Consider the following 17,774-nt stretch of genomic DNA (forward strand, 5'->3'; position numbering starts at 1 on the left):
CAAAGAAAGAACTGGATGACGAGAGTTCTCTTCCCATCTGCCCAATAGAGAGCATCTGGTGATGGATAGATTTGTGAAGCGGGTCTGTGCATCATCGACCTTTGCCTTATGGTCTTTGAATTTTTTTGTCACACTTAACTCCTTAACCAGTTCCCTTTGATGTCTGATTATCAGATACTCTGGCCGGATCTGTTTGTGAGAAAGTCCAATGTAAGTTTGCTTCCCAGTTGGCTACCCTGGAGTCTGTGTCTAACTCATCCATGAGGCTCATTACTCATGCAGTCAAAGGGACTACTAGAGCCTTGGGTTCGGGCATTGCCATTAGAAGACCTGCCTGGATGTGCCTATGTGATTTTGTGGAGGCAGTTAAGTCTTCATTCGTCGGTGCACCCTCTGATGGATCATCCCTTTTTGGTCTGAAAGTTAAAGAAACTCTATCCAGATGTGACAAAGATGGAAAGACCCTTTCTGTCGTAGGTATACATTTTTCCACTCCTCTGTGATCCTTCTCGAGGAACCAGAAAGGCAGTGGAAATTTGTGGTTCAGAAAATCCCAAGGGCCTTTTCAGGACACGTGTGGAGGTAGTTCCCCTAGGGGTAGGTGGAGGACTTTAATGGAAGACACTGTCCACAAGGCAGAGGTGGCCCACAGAACCGGGGTTTCTGGGATTCTTTTCCAGGAAAACCCTACCAGCTCCTGAATGGAGGCCCAATTTTATTTTGTTTTCCTCTGGAGGCAGTCTGGGGGAACTTATCCCTCCATCAAAATGCCTGACTACAAATAACTCCCAACACTTGGGTGCAGAAGATCATTTCCAGAGGCTATTCCATTCCCTTTTCCCTTCCTCCCCCTGTATGCAGAAAAGTCCCTGATATTCCACCCAGTCAAGTGGGAACGAGCAGTTTTAGAAATTGAAAAACTGCTAGAAAAAAGTCATCCAGGAAGTCTCATCACAACAAATAGAATCTGGAACGTATTCAAGATTCTTTTTAGTGCCAAAAAAGACAGGAGACTGGGGACCAATTTTGTATCAACTTATACTGAACAAGTCAGTTCGTCAAATCAAATTCCAGATGGTCACAGTACAGTCCATACTTCCACTTTTGGAAAAGGATGGCTAGATGTGCTCAGTAGATCTTTCCATATAAAAATGGACAGATGATCCAGAAGGTTTCTCCACTTCTGGCTGGAAGCTAATGACTACCAATTAAGAGTTCTGCCCTTTGGCCTCATCACAGCCCCCAGGGTGTTCACCAAATGTCTGGCAGTAGTAGCAGCTCATTTGAGACTACAGGGATTCGGAGCGTTTCTTTTCTCTGTCTAGATGATTGGCTTATTACTGCCCTGACCAGGCACCACTTGTTACAAGCAAGTGTTCGGGTACTTCACTTTTGTTCCTTTCTGGGAAAAACTGTAAACTACGAAAAATCAAAACTGACCCCAACTAGAACTTAGAATTCATAGGAGCACTCCTAAATACCCGAACTTCCATAGCATCCCATCCCCCTGTGAGGCTGCAGAAAGTAAAATTCAAGTCCAGAAGATCATCAACAGGAAAGTTACCACTCGTTTAGTCTTACAAGCACTAGGCTTCATGGTGGCAACAATAACCTTGGTTCTGTTAACAAGATATCACATGAGAATTCTACAATGGTTGCTAGCATCTCAATGGTCGGTACTACACTAGTCCATGTTGGACCTTATCTTGATCACCAATCTTTGCAGAAAAGATTTAGCTTGATGGATACACTCCAGAGACATCCGTATAGGCTGTCCCATTGTCGCACCACAAACCAAAGCCATAGTGATCACAGACTCCTCCCAGATGGGGTGGCAGGGTATTATCTGGGAAAGACTGTCCAAGGCACTTCGTCCCCTGCAGAGGCTAACTTGCATGTTAATGTACTGGAGTTAAGGGCAGTGCTTTTAGTGTTGCAAACCTTTCAGACTGTCCTCTCTTTGGAAACGGTTACGATTCAAACAGACTATGTCATTGGTTTGGTACATCAAGAAAACGAGAGGAACCACATATTATTCCCCATGTTGAAAAGCTCTGAGTGTGACAATGGGCGATCTCTTCCTTCCGCTTTCTGATAGCAGTGGACATTCTGGGGCGTTCCAGTGGGATAGCAGACTAAGCAGATGCATTCTTCTGCCTCATGAGTGGTCTCTCAATCCGAAGTTGACTGAAAAAACATTTTGTTGGTGGGGACAGCCTTGCTGCGATCTGTTTGCCTGTCCCCTAAACAACAAGTGCAGCAACTGTTTTACCCTGATTCTCCCTCTGGGGAAGTCCCCGGGAGATGCTGTTCTGCACACTTGGCCCTCCGGACTGCTGCATGCCTTTCCCCCAGTTCCCCCAATTCCAAACTTCCTACAGAAAGCTATCGGGGTGAAGAGCAAAGTAATCCTCATTAGACCCTATTGGTCTTGACAGATATGGTTCTCCTTCCTTTGGCATATCTGATTCAGCAACCATAGGTTCTGGACCAGGTGCAAGATCTACCATCCCACCCAGAGGGTCCACTTAATCCAAACATTGTGAACCACAAGCTCACAGCTTGGTTTCTCCATTTCCATTAATAGCCAGGCTTCCTTCACTTTGTTCCCTGGTACGCCATATTCATTTGGGCTTGCATAAACCAGCTACAAGCAAACTTTATGCTAGTAAATGGAGAAGATTTACTTTTTGGGCTTGTGACTAGAATGCTGATCCTTTTTCAACACCCATTGATAAGATCCTAGAATTTTAACTTCGCTTTTCGAAATAGGAGGCCCTCACTCTACCATAAAAATTCAATTAGCAGCTATTTTTGCTTTCCATAATGGTTTTGGAGAATCCTCTTTGGCTTCTCATAAACTTTGTAAAGCATTCTTGAAAGGAATACTCTTGTTAAACTACTATACAAAGATCCTACTCCTCCTTGGGATTTAAACTTAGTATTACAGACCATCGTTCAGCCTCCTTTTGAGCCATCAGCTAAATGTGATCTAAAGTTTTTGTCCTGTAAGACTATTTTTTTAGTGGCAGTAACTTCTCCCAGAAACATTTTGGAAATACAGACCTCCTTATCTGATTTTCCACAAAGATTGTGTCACTTAGAACCACTTCCTCCTTTTTACTCAAGGTTGTGTCAAGAGTCAAATATTAACCAGACTATTCATTTACCAGTATTTTTTCTTAATTTCTGTAACAAAGGTGAATAGTGCTTACATTTGCTAGATCTTCACAGACAGTTACGCTTGTATCTGTATGGAACCAAGAATATAAGAAAATCCAATCAATTATTTGTGTCCTTCTTGTCTACAAGACTTGGCCAACGAGTGAGCAAAGTAATGCTAGCCAGATGGCTCGAAGAGTGTATTTTGTATATCTATAAGAAGAAGAAAATCAGTTTATCTAGATCTTTAAGGGCACATTCTACACATGCTGTTGCTACTTCAGCAATTTTTCAATCTAGATTATGATATTTGTGCAGCAGCAACTTGGGTTACTCCTCATACCATTTATTGCTCATTAGAAATTGGATATGGCCTCCAGGGAAAGAACATCTTTTGGTTCTGTGGTGTTCAGGAATATCCTTCCTTGAGTCTTCCCAAGGTCCTAAGTAGCTGAGGACTCTGTCCCATTTATTGAGAATAAAATGAATATTGACAACATCAGATAAAGAAGTTATGTACTCACTATAATGTTTTCTCTGTGTTGTCCATTTTCATTTAGCCTCGACTTTCCTCCCTCCTTCTCCTTGCCCTATGAAGTTTTTGATGTAACGCATAACGTTTTTGCCGCTAGTGTTACTGTATATGTTTCCAGGTATGGACTTTCTGAAGACTGTTGGGTTACTACTAATTTTTTTTTCTGCAATCTCAATCTGAGGTAATTGGGAGTGTTCTGGGTAAGGGTAAAGCTTGAGAGTTTTTGGCCAGAGTGTGCTGGAGTAACAGCCGAGTCGGTTCCGATACTTGGACCTGGACCCATTTGTCAAGTATAAATGAAAATGGACAACACAGAAGGAATGTTATGGTGAGTACATAACTTCTTTTTATCTTCCACAGGGATAGGGTCCCTGTCAGAATGCCCAAGGTGGTCATGACCCAGGCCATTTATCTCCCTCCCTTCTTTCCCAACTCTCAAAACAAAGGGGTGAGAACTCTGGATTCCTTAGCTGTGCACAGACAGTTATGTTTCCACCTGGACAAGGCTAAAACCTTGAGGAAGACTGAACAGCTGTCCATTACCTTTGCCGTCATTCAGAAGGCAAGCCAGCCTCTAAGCAAAGTGTTTCCAAATGGGTTTCCCATTACATCTCCTTTTGTTACAGCTCTCATGGCAAAGTACCTCCAGGAGGAGTCTGGTGACATTCCACCAGGGCAACAGCAACTTCTGCCTGCATTAAGGGTGTCCCCATCAAGGACATTTTAGTAGCTGCCACCTGATCTGTGTGCATACCTTCATGAAACACTACCATTTGGCAGCTTCTCCAAGTCTAGAGCAGGCTTTGCCACTGCAGTCCTGTAGGGCATACTCTCCTCTCCTTAGGCTCCTTCTCCCTCCTTTTTCAGCTTTGGGAATCTTTCCAATAATCAGGACTGCAACAGTGAAAAGCAAAGAATATAGTACAGTTGTGTACACTTAACATAAATGTAGATGTTCAAGTGTATTCACTGTTGCAGTCTTCTTTCCCTCCCTCCTGCCCTCCAGACTTCCTTCTGCAACTCTGCCAAGGGACCATTCCTGGGCTTCTTTGTTCTATCAGGTTATCAATGGATACCTCCTGTCTTCTTAAGGTTCCTCCTAGTTGGGGGTAAGAAAATACTGATTTCATGATGCACGCTGGCTACCTTTATATCTGAGCGCTCTGACGTCAGGGCGTCCGCCAGCCTGTGAGCTGGAAAGAATTTTCTCTGGTAGTCTGGTCGGCCGAGGGCATTCATGGCAGGAAACCCCAATAGTTAGAATTGCAACAGTGAATGCACTCAGAACATCTACATCAATAAGTGTATACAAGTGAACTCTGTCTCTCTCTGTCTCTCTGGCCTTATGCCTAGCTTTTGGGATGATAGTCTGGTTCAAAGGACGAGAAAGCTCTAATACAGTATGGACAAATGCTTGCCGTCTATGGGGAGCATTTTGATTGCTCCTTGAGGGCAGGTGTCCTCCATGCCTGGATAATGGTTCTGAACGCTTGAAGTCATGCCAGGTATCTGTGACTCCTTGGAAGACGTTTTAGTAGTCAGGATTCCTGCAGATATGATCTGCTCAGAAGTCTGCTGATGTGTTAAATTTCTGCATGGTTATACTTTAATCTAGGTTAGGTTGCTTAGAGTTATTTATTTTATTATATTTTGTCTATTTAATCGGTCAGGGACCGTTGTCATTTCCTATGCTGGTCTTTTCTTTTGGGGCTTCTGAGTGCTCTTTGAATGGTGAATGTTGGGAGGTGTGTGTGTGAGTATGTGTATATGGATTCTCTTCACAACTTTCATATTTCAAAACTTTGAATTGCAAATGGTCAAGATGATCAAAGTTTTTAAACTTGAAATCTTTTGAATGGAGATCACCATACCGCGCGGAATGGGACATTTACCAATTTCCTCACTGTAATGTGATCTTGGAGTTGATGTACTTATTTGACAGGGGGTGCGGGGGTGTAGGGGGGCTTGCCACACCTGCAAAAAATATAAAAAAAAAAATTTAGATTTTTTTATTACAATTTTAAAGTTTCAGAACTTTGATCTTATGGTCTCGACCATTTGCAGTTCGAAGTTTTGAAATCTTCGAGCTTGTAAAGTAGATCTGTATACAAATGTATTTGTGTGTGTGTATGTGTGTCTGGGTATTAAGTATTCGATCAAAGTATTCTTGTTCTAAGTTTAGTGGATTTTTTTTTATACTGTTTGCCGTGGAGACCAATGGATTTAGGAATTGGGCTATGTGGGATGTTGACCCCGAGGAGGAGGCTTGCCACTCAGTTCTTGGAGTGGCATGCATTAAGAGTTTCTGGCAGTCTACCAACCAGGTAGATGGCTTGCTGCAGGATCCTTTGATGGATCATCTTCTGTAAGATGGTTGCTGGTGAGTTTCATGGAATATGATGCTGAAATGGAGTCTGTAATTTCCCAGATGTGTAGATTTTCATTATAGGAAGATTTACAAGTTTTAATTTTTATGTTTTATTTTGCCATAATGGATTTGACTCTGGCATTGATGAGTTTATTGAGGGGAATGGGGAGGGTAGGTTGTGTTTTTAATGTTTTAAATTGTGTATTTTTTCTTTGAGTTTCTCCCTAGGGGTTGTTGTGTGTGGATCATAGTATGAGTGGGCAGTTCTCTTCTTAAGTTGTTGACATTTTTGTATTTTTTACATTTTCTTTACAATTCTTTTGGGGGGGAGCTGTCCTTTCATTTCTTTGAAAGAAGGTAGGTGACTGTTGGCACATTTGATTTAAGGCTATATAGTTTTAATGAGCTGCTTCATGTGATCAGTGGTACATGGTTTGATTCTCTGCATCTCAGTTTGCCTGATGTCTGTCCCTGAGCAAGTTAGTTATTCAGACATTGGTTCTGAGTCAGCCGTGCAAAGGTACATATGTATCCGGTGGACTTGCCAAGTTGGTAAATGTTTTAAAAAGTAGGTGAACTTGTCCCAAAGGCCCTTCTTAAATTATGATCTAGTTAAAATAAGATGTACATAAGTTTATATATAAAAAAGTACAGTGAACTGCTAAATTAGGTAGTGAGAAAACTATAATAATGCATTACCTGTGTAGTGCATGGAGTGTTACAATTATGCTTTAAAATCAATAGACTGGCCTGTTGAGCATCCTCTCAGCACTGTTAAGAGCATAGTTTCAAGCTTAATGGTGCTGAACGGCCACAGCAGAAGAGCAGCAGGAAACCATTCAATCAACTGAAATGCTTTAGTCTGATATTTTTTTTAATCAGAACAGTGTCTATCATCTTTCCAGTGCTCTAGGTCTCTACGTAGCAGTAGTTAGTGTTACAGCTTACTTAGGCATAAAACACTTTATGCTACTACACTCTCTTAAATTTTGTAGTACATAGGAGCAAGTAAAGCTTCACACCCTACAAAAAATTATGATCAGGTCTTTCCGATCATAAACCAGGAAGATGTTTATAATTCAGTCATTGTTGTAGTAGCCTAAGCTATATGGAACATATCCTGTCAGTGATCGCATGTCCGGCTAGCTTCAAAAACTTTAGGGCACCTTCCATGTATTTGTATGTCCTCTGCAGCTCGAAGATGAGCTGGTATAGAAGTGTATTTATGGGCAGCAAAAATGAGAACATTTGTACTGTTTAAAGCTTCTAGTAAAACTCATTCTTTGCTGTGTCATCGCAGGTTTGTTAGCTAGATATCTCGGGTCCTGTTAGAACACTGAAACCATAGGATTGGTACCTTTGGCACTCACTAGTGATGCCAACATACGCTTCCCCTTAAACTCACTTTTACCCATGACTCCATATTCCTGCTACCTTCTCCTTATTTCATTGTTGCCATTTAGACAACAGTGTTTCCTGAGCAGCTTGGGCATTTTCCCGTGTGGTTTCTAGTAGGGTTTTTTTTTTTTTTTTTTTGTAGCCAAGTGCCTTTTCAGCATTTATTCCTTAGTAGTTCAGCAGAAGGTGGTAGTTACAGGCTTCTTCAGCACCTTGTTGTTATCAGTTTTCTAATTTCTTCTTTGTAACTATCTTGCCTCCCATCCTCCCCCATAGCTGCTCAGTTGGCCTACTTGTTCTAATTCTTATTTTTCCCTCTTGTAGTAGAGTTGTGTGTGTAACTGTACAGTTGTGCCAGTTCTTTTTTGGTGTAGTTGGTTCAGCTAGTTGTGTATTTAGATGTCTGTAGTGTTATGATAAGGAGGGAAAGCCAGGCTTCAAGAAATAAAAGTCCTGTTGTCACAGAATTCCACAGCAGGACCAACATGACTCATGTTTAGTACTTTTAGGGATGTTACACCAGTTTAGTGATTGCCTTCATGTAAGAATTTCAGAGCAAGAGCCCTGGCAGAGTGAAGAAGTATGTGGTACAGGCTGTAATTCCAGCAGACTCTGCACTGACCCTGTCCTCAGTGGCACTGATGCTGAAAAAAAGGCTGAGGATCAGCCTGTCATGGAAATGTTAATGTCAGCTAGGAAACCAAGAATATCTTTTCCATCCGCTTCTGGCATGGTTATACGTCTTAAAACTCCCTCTCCCCAACAAGCAAAAGTCTTTGGGCGTTACTGAGTCCTTTGCACCCTGAAGTCAGTCTGGTAGTTTTTTTTTATCTGAGAGAGAGCTCTCAAAATACTTTTCTTCCAGACCATTCTTGATGACTTTAGTCAGGTCTCACAGATCCCTCCAAAGTCCAACCCAGGTCAATTGGAAGTACATGATGTTCCAACTTCACTATGGTATTGTCCTGGCCCCAACAATTCTCGCCAAGGCATTCCACAGACCATCCCTGCTTCTGTTCCATTTCCAGGCCTGGTTCTGCACTCGCAATGAAGGAACCTCTACTGACTGGCATGTTGGGCCCCAAGGTGCTGGTAGACCTTAACATTTCCTGCGCTGATGGCTTTGGCACTAACATCCTCAGCACTGTTCCTTTTGGTGCCAACTGTCACAAAGGCCTGTGTGGATGGTATTAAGCCTTTGACTGTGTTGGCTTCGGTGACATTGATGCCACTTGTGTTGGAGTGCTTGGCATTCGCCTCATGTCTGAAGATCCCTGATTTGGCTTCGGTCCTGGAGACTTTGGTGTCATTGGTTGGTTTGGAGCCAACCAGTTCTGTACTGGTTCTGACCTTGTTGGCACAGAGATTTGGTCCTGAATAATTCAGTGGATAACTTTGTAAAAGGAGTTACTCGTAGCTCTTTTGAGACTATTATGTCAGCAGTACCAAGCTCACCTTTTGTTACCATCACAGTCTTGACATTAAACTGACCATCACTGAGTCTCCCTCAGTGCCAGAGGACTTCTAGACCAGGACTGGTGAGATCTGAAGATCAGTCTTCCTAGGGTAGTTCTGATGAGGACTTCTATTATAGCTCTCTGAGGACAAGGATGTGCATGAGGAAGCAGCTGGACTTCCCCTGGGAGTCTCCCACTTTGGATGCAGATCTAGATGAAGGGAAGGGTTCCCCATAATTCTCTCCAAAGGATCCTTCCTCTCTTAGCAATATCCTAGAAGTGATAGAGAGAGGGGATTGTGACTCATCAACTATCCCCTTTCCCAAGAGCAGATCTTGCAGGAGGCTTATAACTCCTGTCCTGTCCATCAGCAGCATGAATAGTGCCTTCCCCAGATAAACATGTGGACATGGTCTGCGGCAAGGTTTGGAAAGGACTGGATGGGTGGAGCCCATACAAAGAAAACCAGACAGGGGTGCTCCATGCTTCCAAAAACAAACTTTATTGGGTGGGGCAAATAGCCTTTTATTAATTCCATCATGGTGGCTGTGGCTATGGAGGAGGACATCCTGGAGGACACCCAAGCCATCCATCCTCCTAACAAAAATTTCTGGATAATAGGCTTGGGAAGTGGGTGTATGTGTCCAGCACGTTTGCCATAACAGCTTTAAACTACCTGGTGTATATGGTTTGTTTTCAGGGCAGAGACTGAACAGAAAGCATTTGAGAGTTTGAAACTGTTACCAGCTGGGGAAAACAAATCTAAGTTAGAGCACCAGGTAGCCACCATGAGTAACATTTCATCCCTGTCCATGTGTCTTTTACATAATGTAACAGTTGGAGCAGCAAGAGCCACAGGGTCAAGTCTAACTGTGGGAAGATGAACTTGGCGTGGCTCACGGATTTCCCCGACCACTTCAAAGTGGCCTTTGCTAATGTCGCCTCCTGTAGCAATTTGCACTTTGGGCAGCAGGTTAAAGACGGACTATGTGTATGTGAGCAGGAAGTCAAAATGCTCACTGCTGTTGGGGCCAAGTTCATTATACAGAAAGATCCTTGTGGAGCAATCAGAAAGGGGCCAAGACATTTTGGTTTTCCAAATCCCAGCATCCTCCGCATAGATGGCAGAAAGGCCAAGTATTTTGGGGCAGAGGAGAATCTCCATCTGGATGCTACTCAAGTGGAAGTGATGGCCCTTGTAACCAGGGGAGTAAGGGGTCATTTTGCGGATGTATGACCCCAGAAAGTTTGCTGACTGTTCTCCTCTGGAGGCAGTTGGGGGACATTTCTCCTTGTATTCTCCTGCATGGATGGCTGTCATGATGGATTTCTAGGTAAAGATAATCCTATCCAGAGGCTATTTCATTTAATGTTTGGTATTAAACCCCCCCCCAGTTCTGACATTCCAACCACCCTGCACCTCCTAGGCAAAGGGAAGCATCATTAAAAGAGGTTCAGCCCCCCCCCCAAAAAAAAACGAAACAGGTGGTCGCAACAGACAATAGAGTATTTGAATTTTACACCAGATTATTTTTTGTACCCAAGAAGACCAAGGATCTCTGGCTGATCCTCTGTCCGAGTCTACTCAGTTAATTCATAAAGGAGACTTACTGGAATGGGTTGGTGCAGTCCATCCTACTGTACCTCCAGGCAGGGGAATGGAGGTGCGCTCTGGATGTTCTTCATCTCACATTGCTGCAGTCCTTACACTTGGGTAGTCCGCTGTCCTCGGTCGGCCCGAATATCAAAGTATTAGGCTGACGTCGGTCAAGGCACTTAAGACTGACATCAGAACGTCAGGGTACAAATGCGCATGACCGACGTCATATCCTCAGTCTTTTTTGCCGCATGGTCCGATGCAGAAGCAGCGTTGCAAGTGCCGTTCGGCGTTCTGAAATTTTTCGAATTCGGAGTTTCAGACCGAGTCAAAGTTGGCTAAGTACCCCGTTGGGGAATATTTTAGTTTTTTCTTGCCTCAGTGGTTTACCGGATGTCAGAAAAAGTGAATAACTGTATTTCTTGTGGGAAGCAGATACCGCATAGGGATTATCATACTTTGTGTATTCCTTGTTTGGGGCCTGAGCACAACGTTGTTGGGTGTCGCTTTTGTGCTAGGTTCAATAAGCGCACTATTAAGCGAAGGTTAGATTGTGCCAGGTTGGTCTTTGGGAAGCGGTGCAATTATAATATGCCGTCGGATGCTCCGCGCCGCTTCTCCGAAGAAGCGCAAAGACAAAGCAGCTAAACCCAGGCAAGAAGAGACGTCCGTACCGGACGCCGGTTCTTTAGAGGCGTCAGTGGAACCGGTGGTTCCGCCAGAGGCTTCTCTGGAGTCCCAGGGGGAGACTTTGATATTGCAGGATGTGGCCTCTCAGGAGGCAGGTCAGGCTGAAGGGGCTTCTCAGGTTACTGTACTCCCCTCCCTTCCTAGGGTGGTTAGGCCCTCTCCTTCTGTTTCCAAGGCTTCTCCCAGAGGCAGGCCAGGTTTAGCTTCTGTTGGTGTCACTCCTAGTTCTTCAGGATCTGTGCCCAAGAAGCACATGCTTAAAATGGCAGAAGATTTAATTACTTTGATTAGAGGTTCTTTGCTCCCTCCTGATAAGAGGCCTAGGGTGGAACCAGAGTTGGGGAGTTTTGAGCAGGCTTCGATGTTTCAGAGTCTTGGCTGAAGACTTGCAGGAGTACTCTCCTTATTCTGATTCTGATGCAGATGATTCGACTCCTTCTGCTTCTCCTCCAGAGGATTTTTCTTTTCAGAGACTCTTCATTCCATGAGGGAACATTTTAAGTGGGAAGGTCAGGACTTCTCTGATTCCAGGAAAAGGCTTAGGGAATTTTGCTTTTACCCCAGCATAGGCCTTTGGCTATACCACCTGTTCTGGATGTTGTGGAGGATGTGTTTGCAGAGGCTTCACTTAATCCTGATTCTTTGCCTCCTGCTCCTGTTAAACCGGATAGGTATTACAGGGTGCCTGAGGCTCATAAATATCTTTATAAGAGTCCTAGGGCGGACCCAGAAACTGTTAGTCAGGGACCTAAGGGTGTCAAGGCCTCTGTTGTAAAAATCCGGTTCCTCCAGATAAAGAGGCCAGAGCTTTGGATAGATGGGGAAAGAAAGTCTATACTTCTTCCACCTTAGCTATGAGGGCTTTGAATTGCCAGTTTCACATGTTGAAATATCAAAACTATCTTCTTTCTCACTTGAAGTCTAAGGTAGATGCTCTGGCGGAAGGCATTGAGTGTAAAGAATTACAAGATTTGGTGCATGTCTCGGAACAGGTGGGTAAGCATTCTTTACAATGTGGTTTTGATGCTGTACAGGCCTCGTCTAGGGTGGCTGCCACTGGTTCAGTTCTTCGCAGGCACGCCTGGCTGAGGGATCAGAATTTATCTGACCATGTTAAGACGAGGATTTTGGATGCTCCTTTACAGTCTGATGTGTTGTTTGGTTCACCTGTGGAGTCAGTCTTGAAGAAAATGGAGGACAAGGCTAAGTCTATGCAGGCTGTTAAAGATTTTTGCAAGTTCAGCCTCCAAGTTTAGTAGGAATTGGCCTGCTAAGGGGTGGACATATCCTTCTTATGATTCTCAGTCTAGGGGTAGATCTAGGCGTGGTAGGGGCAGAGCTCAGAGTTCCTTCAGACCTAGAACGGGGAGTTCACCTGCACAGTCTTCGGTGAGGGCAGGGGCCAGTCCTTTCGTAAACAGGCCCAATGACCTACCTTTTCAGCTGCCAGATCCTTCTTGCCTGGCAGCACCTTTGGGAGGAAGGTTGGCACTCTTCAAGGAAAATTGGAGTTTGATTACTCAAGACAGATGGGTATTGGATATCATACACCAAGGTTACAAGTTTTATTTCCATACATTGCCTCCTTTCAAAGGCATGCCAGACGTTCCTCCTCAGCAAAGACTAGAGGCTCACAAACAAATTTCTCTGCTACTTCAAATAGGGGCCATACAACCGGTCCCTCTACCAGAAGTGGGCCTAGGATTTTATTCTCGCCTGTTCCTAGTACCAAAGAAGGGGAACACGTGGAGACCAATTTTGGATTTATCTATCCTCAACACATATCTGGACATTCCCAAGTTCAAAATGTTGACGTTACAACAGCTTTTGCCTCTGCTGGGCAAAGATCACTGGATGGTGACTCTGGATCTCAAGGAGGCTTACCTTCATGTTCCTATCAGGCTCAGTTGCAGGAAGTATCTGCGTTTTGGCTGGGACTTCTCATTATCAGTTCTCTGCATTGCCCTTTGGCTTATCTACTGCCCAGAGTGTTCACGAAAGTTCTGGCTCCAGTGATAGCTTTCTTCAGGCTAAGAGGAATACAGATCTATCCTTATCTGGACGATTGCCTGATTCTGGCCCAAGAAAGGACGAACTTCTTCATCATTTACAGTATGTGATAGCAGTGCTAAGATGCCTGGGGTATTCTGTGAACGAAATAAAGTCCAGTCTAGTACCCTCTCAGGACATGTGCTTTCTGGGTGTGAGACTGAATACAGCGTCCCAGATGGCCTTTTTGACCCCGGACAAACAAAAGAATCTTTCTCTTTACTTCCATCAATTGTCTCATCAGTCCAGGCTGACTGCAAGGACAGTCCTTCAAGCCTTGGGGTTCATGGCATCTTGTATTCTGGTGCTTCCCAATGCCAAACTGCATATGAGGAAGCTACAATGGTATCTCAAAATGTATGGACACAGCACTGCCAAGATATGGACACTGTCATTCAGATAATACCTTGCATTCAAAAGGAGTTTTTGTGGTGGGCTCAGGAATGTCACCTAAACAAGGGACTCTCTGTGACCCGACCAGAGGCGAGTCAGATTCTAACGACAGATGCCTCAGACAAAGCTTGGGGAGCTCATCTAAATGGAAAGTGGGTACAAGACACGTGGCCTGCCAGACTTCAACATCTACATATCAACTTGAAGGAGATGTTAGCAGTCCAATTTGCATTAATAGCTTTCAAGGATTTACTTCTTCCAGGGCAGGTGTTGGTTCTAACAGACAACACAACTGTCATGTGGTACATCAACAAGCAAGGGGAACGATTCTTATCCTCTATGCAGACAAGCAATGATTTTGTGGGAGACTGCTCTCAGTTTACAGCTGAATCTTCAGGCAAGGTTTCTGCCGGAGCACAGAACTCCTTAGCAGATGTGTTGAGCAGACAAATTATGGATCCCCACGGTGGAAATTGGATCCTCATGTATTTCAGAAATTGACAGTGTTATGGGGAACTCCAGACATAGATCTGTTCGCTTCTCCACTAAACTACCAGCTGCCAAAGTTTTGCACAAAAAGGTTTCATCCCACAGCTTGGAAAGTGGATGCTCTTTCATTCAAGTGGAGCAATCTTCATGTGTATGCCTTTCCACCTCTGCCTCTCCTCCCAAAGGTACTCCTGAAGGTGAGACAGGACAAGCCAAAGATGATTTTAATAGCTCCAGATTGGCCTCGACAGCACTGATACCTATTACTGAAAAGTCTGGTACGGGAGCCTCCATGGCCTTTGCCTTCGATCCCACACCTGCTGTCTCAGGAGAACAGTCATTTACTCAATGTCAAACTTCACTCTCTACATCTAACAGCCTGGCATATTCTGTTTTAAACCCTGGAGGGTCTCAGCTTCCACAGCAAGTTTTGAATGTTATTTTGGAGGCCAGAAGGCCTAGTACAAGGAAAGTGTACGCAGATAAATGGAAGAGATTTTTATTTTGGAGTACAGCAAAGGAATTTGATGTTTCTAAGCCTAATTTAAGTGTGGCTCTTCAATATCTTACTGAGTTACTGGACAAAGGTTTGTCCTTCTCTTCTATTAAGGTTCATGCTGCAGCAATTTCTGCTCACTATGACTGTGACCCACCATTGTTTTCTCATCCTTTGTTTAAGCAATTCCTTAGAGGGGCAAAGAATATAAGACCCCCACGTAGAGCTCCTACTCCTGCTTGGGATCTCAATTTTGTGTTGGAGAAACTCACTCTACAACCTTTTGAGCCTGCAGCTACTGCCGAGTTGAAATATTTATCATGGAAGACTGCTTTTTTGTTGGCCATTACCTCTGCGAGAAGGGTGCCTGATGGCGGTTGAGCCTTTCTTAATTTTCCATAAGGATAGGGTATCTTTGCGTACTAATCCTTCTTTTATGCCTAAAGTGGTTTCTAGTGTGGCTTTAAACCAAACTATTCATTTGCCTACTTTTTATGCAAACCCCCAAAATAAAGGGGAAAAGATTTTGCACACTTTGGATATACACAGGCAGTTGCGATATTATTTGAGCAGAACTAAAGGGTTCAGGCAGTCTCAGCAGTTATTTGTTTCATTTGCTTTGGGTTCTCAGGGCAAGCCTGTGTCAAAACAAACTATTTCTAAGTGGATTGGGTTTTGTATTGCTTTCTGTTATTCCCATCATGGTAAGGTGATTCCAGCTGGGATTAGGCCTCATTCCACTAGGGCTACTGCCACTTCTACAGCTTTTTAAGGGGTGGCAACTAAAGATATTTTGGAGGCAGCTACTTGGAGTTCAGTGCATACTTTCTCTAAGCATTACCACCTTCCACTTTACTCTAAATCTAGGGCTGATTTTGCCACTGCAATTTTACAGGGCATTTTGGCAGCTCCTAATGCTTTATAGTTTTGCCATCCTCCCTTACCTCTGCTTTGGGATTCTACCCAAGTGTAAGGACTGCAGCAATGTGAGATGAAGAACATAGTACAGTTTTGTACCTACCATAAATGTAGATGTTCGAAGATCCACATTGCTGCAGTCCAATTTACCCTCCCTCCTTCCCCTCTGTAGTTAGAGGCGGTTGTGTGGTTTGGGTTGTGAATATTGTGGATATTGTATATATTGTACATATGATTAGTGCAAGGGTGGTTGGTTGTTTTTTGCTGTCTTTTGGTTTTGACCTTTCTTTTTAGGGTCTTCTGACATCTGGGGCAAGAAAAGACTGAGGATATGACGTCGGTCATGCGCATTTGTACCCTGACGTTCTGATGTCAGTCTTAAGCGCCTTGACCGACGTCAGCCTAATACTTTGATATTCGGGCCGACCGAGGACAGCGGACTACCCAAGTGTAAGGACTGCAGCAATGTGGATCTTCGAACATCTACATTTATGGTAGGTACAAAACTATACTTTCTTTGGGATGCTTCCCTTCATATTAAAATGGACAAAGCATCAAGAGGATTCCTCCACTTCCAGGTAGAGGCCAGTTGTTATCATTTCAGGGTCTTACATTTTGGTCTCACCACAGTCTCCTTGGATGTTCACTAAATGCATGGCCCAGTTGAGGCTTGTATGCATCTTTTAAGAATACGTTTCTTCCTATGCCTAGATAATTGGCTCCTGGTAACCCCATTGATGGCTCAGCTGGTGATAGCAAAACAAAGTTTACTCCAACTGTGACCGTCTTTGGGAATAACAGTGAATGTGGACAAGTTCCAAATGGAGCCCTTAGGACCTTATATTCATAGGCTGTCATCCTGATACTTGCAGACATTTTGGAAGTTCTTCCACAGGAAAGGATTTAATCATTGATGACTGAAGTGGCTTCTCTACTTTAGCAAGATCAAACACCAGCAGTTCAAGTTCTCAAGGTCCTAGGTCGCACTGCAGTGATAATAGAAATGGCTTTCAATGCTAGACTCAATATGGGGATTCTGCTGTGGACTTTTGTACAGTGAGATCGGTCATCAATTACATAACAAGGTCAGACTTTCTTGAATGGTCAGATGGAGTTTAACCTAGTGGTTGAACCCTGCCAACATTTCCAGAGGATCCCCCTTTTCCAAACCCATACCATTCAGTGGTTATCATGGAGTCATATGCCATGGGGTTAGGGATTGGGTATTGTGTGGCCAAGATGGTGCAAGGTTCATGGACTGCAAAGGAGGCCTCCTGTAACATCACCATGCTCAAGATGGCAGACATTCTCCTAGAACTGCAGAGTCTATACAACTGGACAATAAGGCAGGTAAGAGGTACTTGAGCAAACAAAGCTGAACTAAATCTTTTCCCCTTGTGCAGAGAAACAATGAGAATATGGGAATGGGAAGTTGCCTTGCAACATTTTCTGATTGCAGTGTATATACCCAAGTTTTTCAGTGTGATTGCAGACAAGCTCAGCAGGCACATCCTTCCTCACAAGTTGTCCATTAACATCAAGGTAGGACACAGCATATTCAAGAAGTGGGGGACACCTTTGTGACCTATTTGCTTAACCATTCACTATCAAACGCTGTCCATTCCTCCTGAGGACTACGGCAAAAGACAGTTACCTAAGGAGTACACTGTCCCACGATTGGCCCCCTGGTCTCCTGTAGGCATGTCCTCCACTGCCCCTCATACTGAAGCTACTGTATAAAGCTAATGGTTGCAAGGCTGAACTCATTTTTATAGCCCTTGTGTAGTTCAACTAGATGTGTTCCCCTTGCGGCTGCCACACTTGAAGGACAACCCATTCTCCTACCACAAAGTTCCAATCTGATAACTCACCCATCCTGATGGCCTCATCTGGGTGTTAATTCCCTAGGTCTAACCACTTGGCTTCTCCAATTCCAGTAGTGGACAGGATTTCTTGGTTACCCTTGGATGTTGTTGAGCTAATAATTGCTTCCCAGAAAGCTTCAACCAGAAAGATCTGTAAGGGTAAACAGAAAAAATTTTCAGTGTGAACTTCATATGAGCTGTTTTCACCTATTTCTGTACTGCTGGATTAAGTGTTAGCATTTTGTCACAGTTGTAAAGAAAAGAAGCTAGTTACTCCTCAGTCCTTCTGGCAGCAATTTCCTGCTTTCATGCGGGATTCCCAAATCATTTATTAGCAACTTAACCTTTACGCAAGGC

At 43.8% G+C, this 17,774-nt stretch overlaps 1 protein-coding gene across 1 annotated transcript in view; it reads left to right on the forward strand.

The window, feature by feature from the left end:
- NAA16 (N-alpha-acetyltransferase 16, NatA auxiliary subunit) overlaps positions 1 to 17,774 on the forward strand; it is a 2,694,704-nt gene that overhangs the window by 45,516 nt on the left and 2,631,414 nt on the right. The window lies entirely within an intron of this gene.

The sequence above is a fragment of the Protopterus annectens genome, chromosome 5.part0 (assembly GCF_019279795.1).
Source record: "Protopterus annectens isolate FY-2018-M chromosome 5.part0, PAN1.0, whole genome shotgun sequence".
NCBI lineage: Eukaryota > Metazoa > Chordata > Ceratodontiformes > Protopteridae > Protopterus > Protopterus annectens.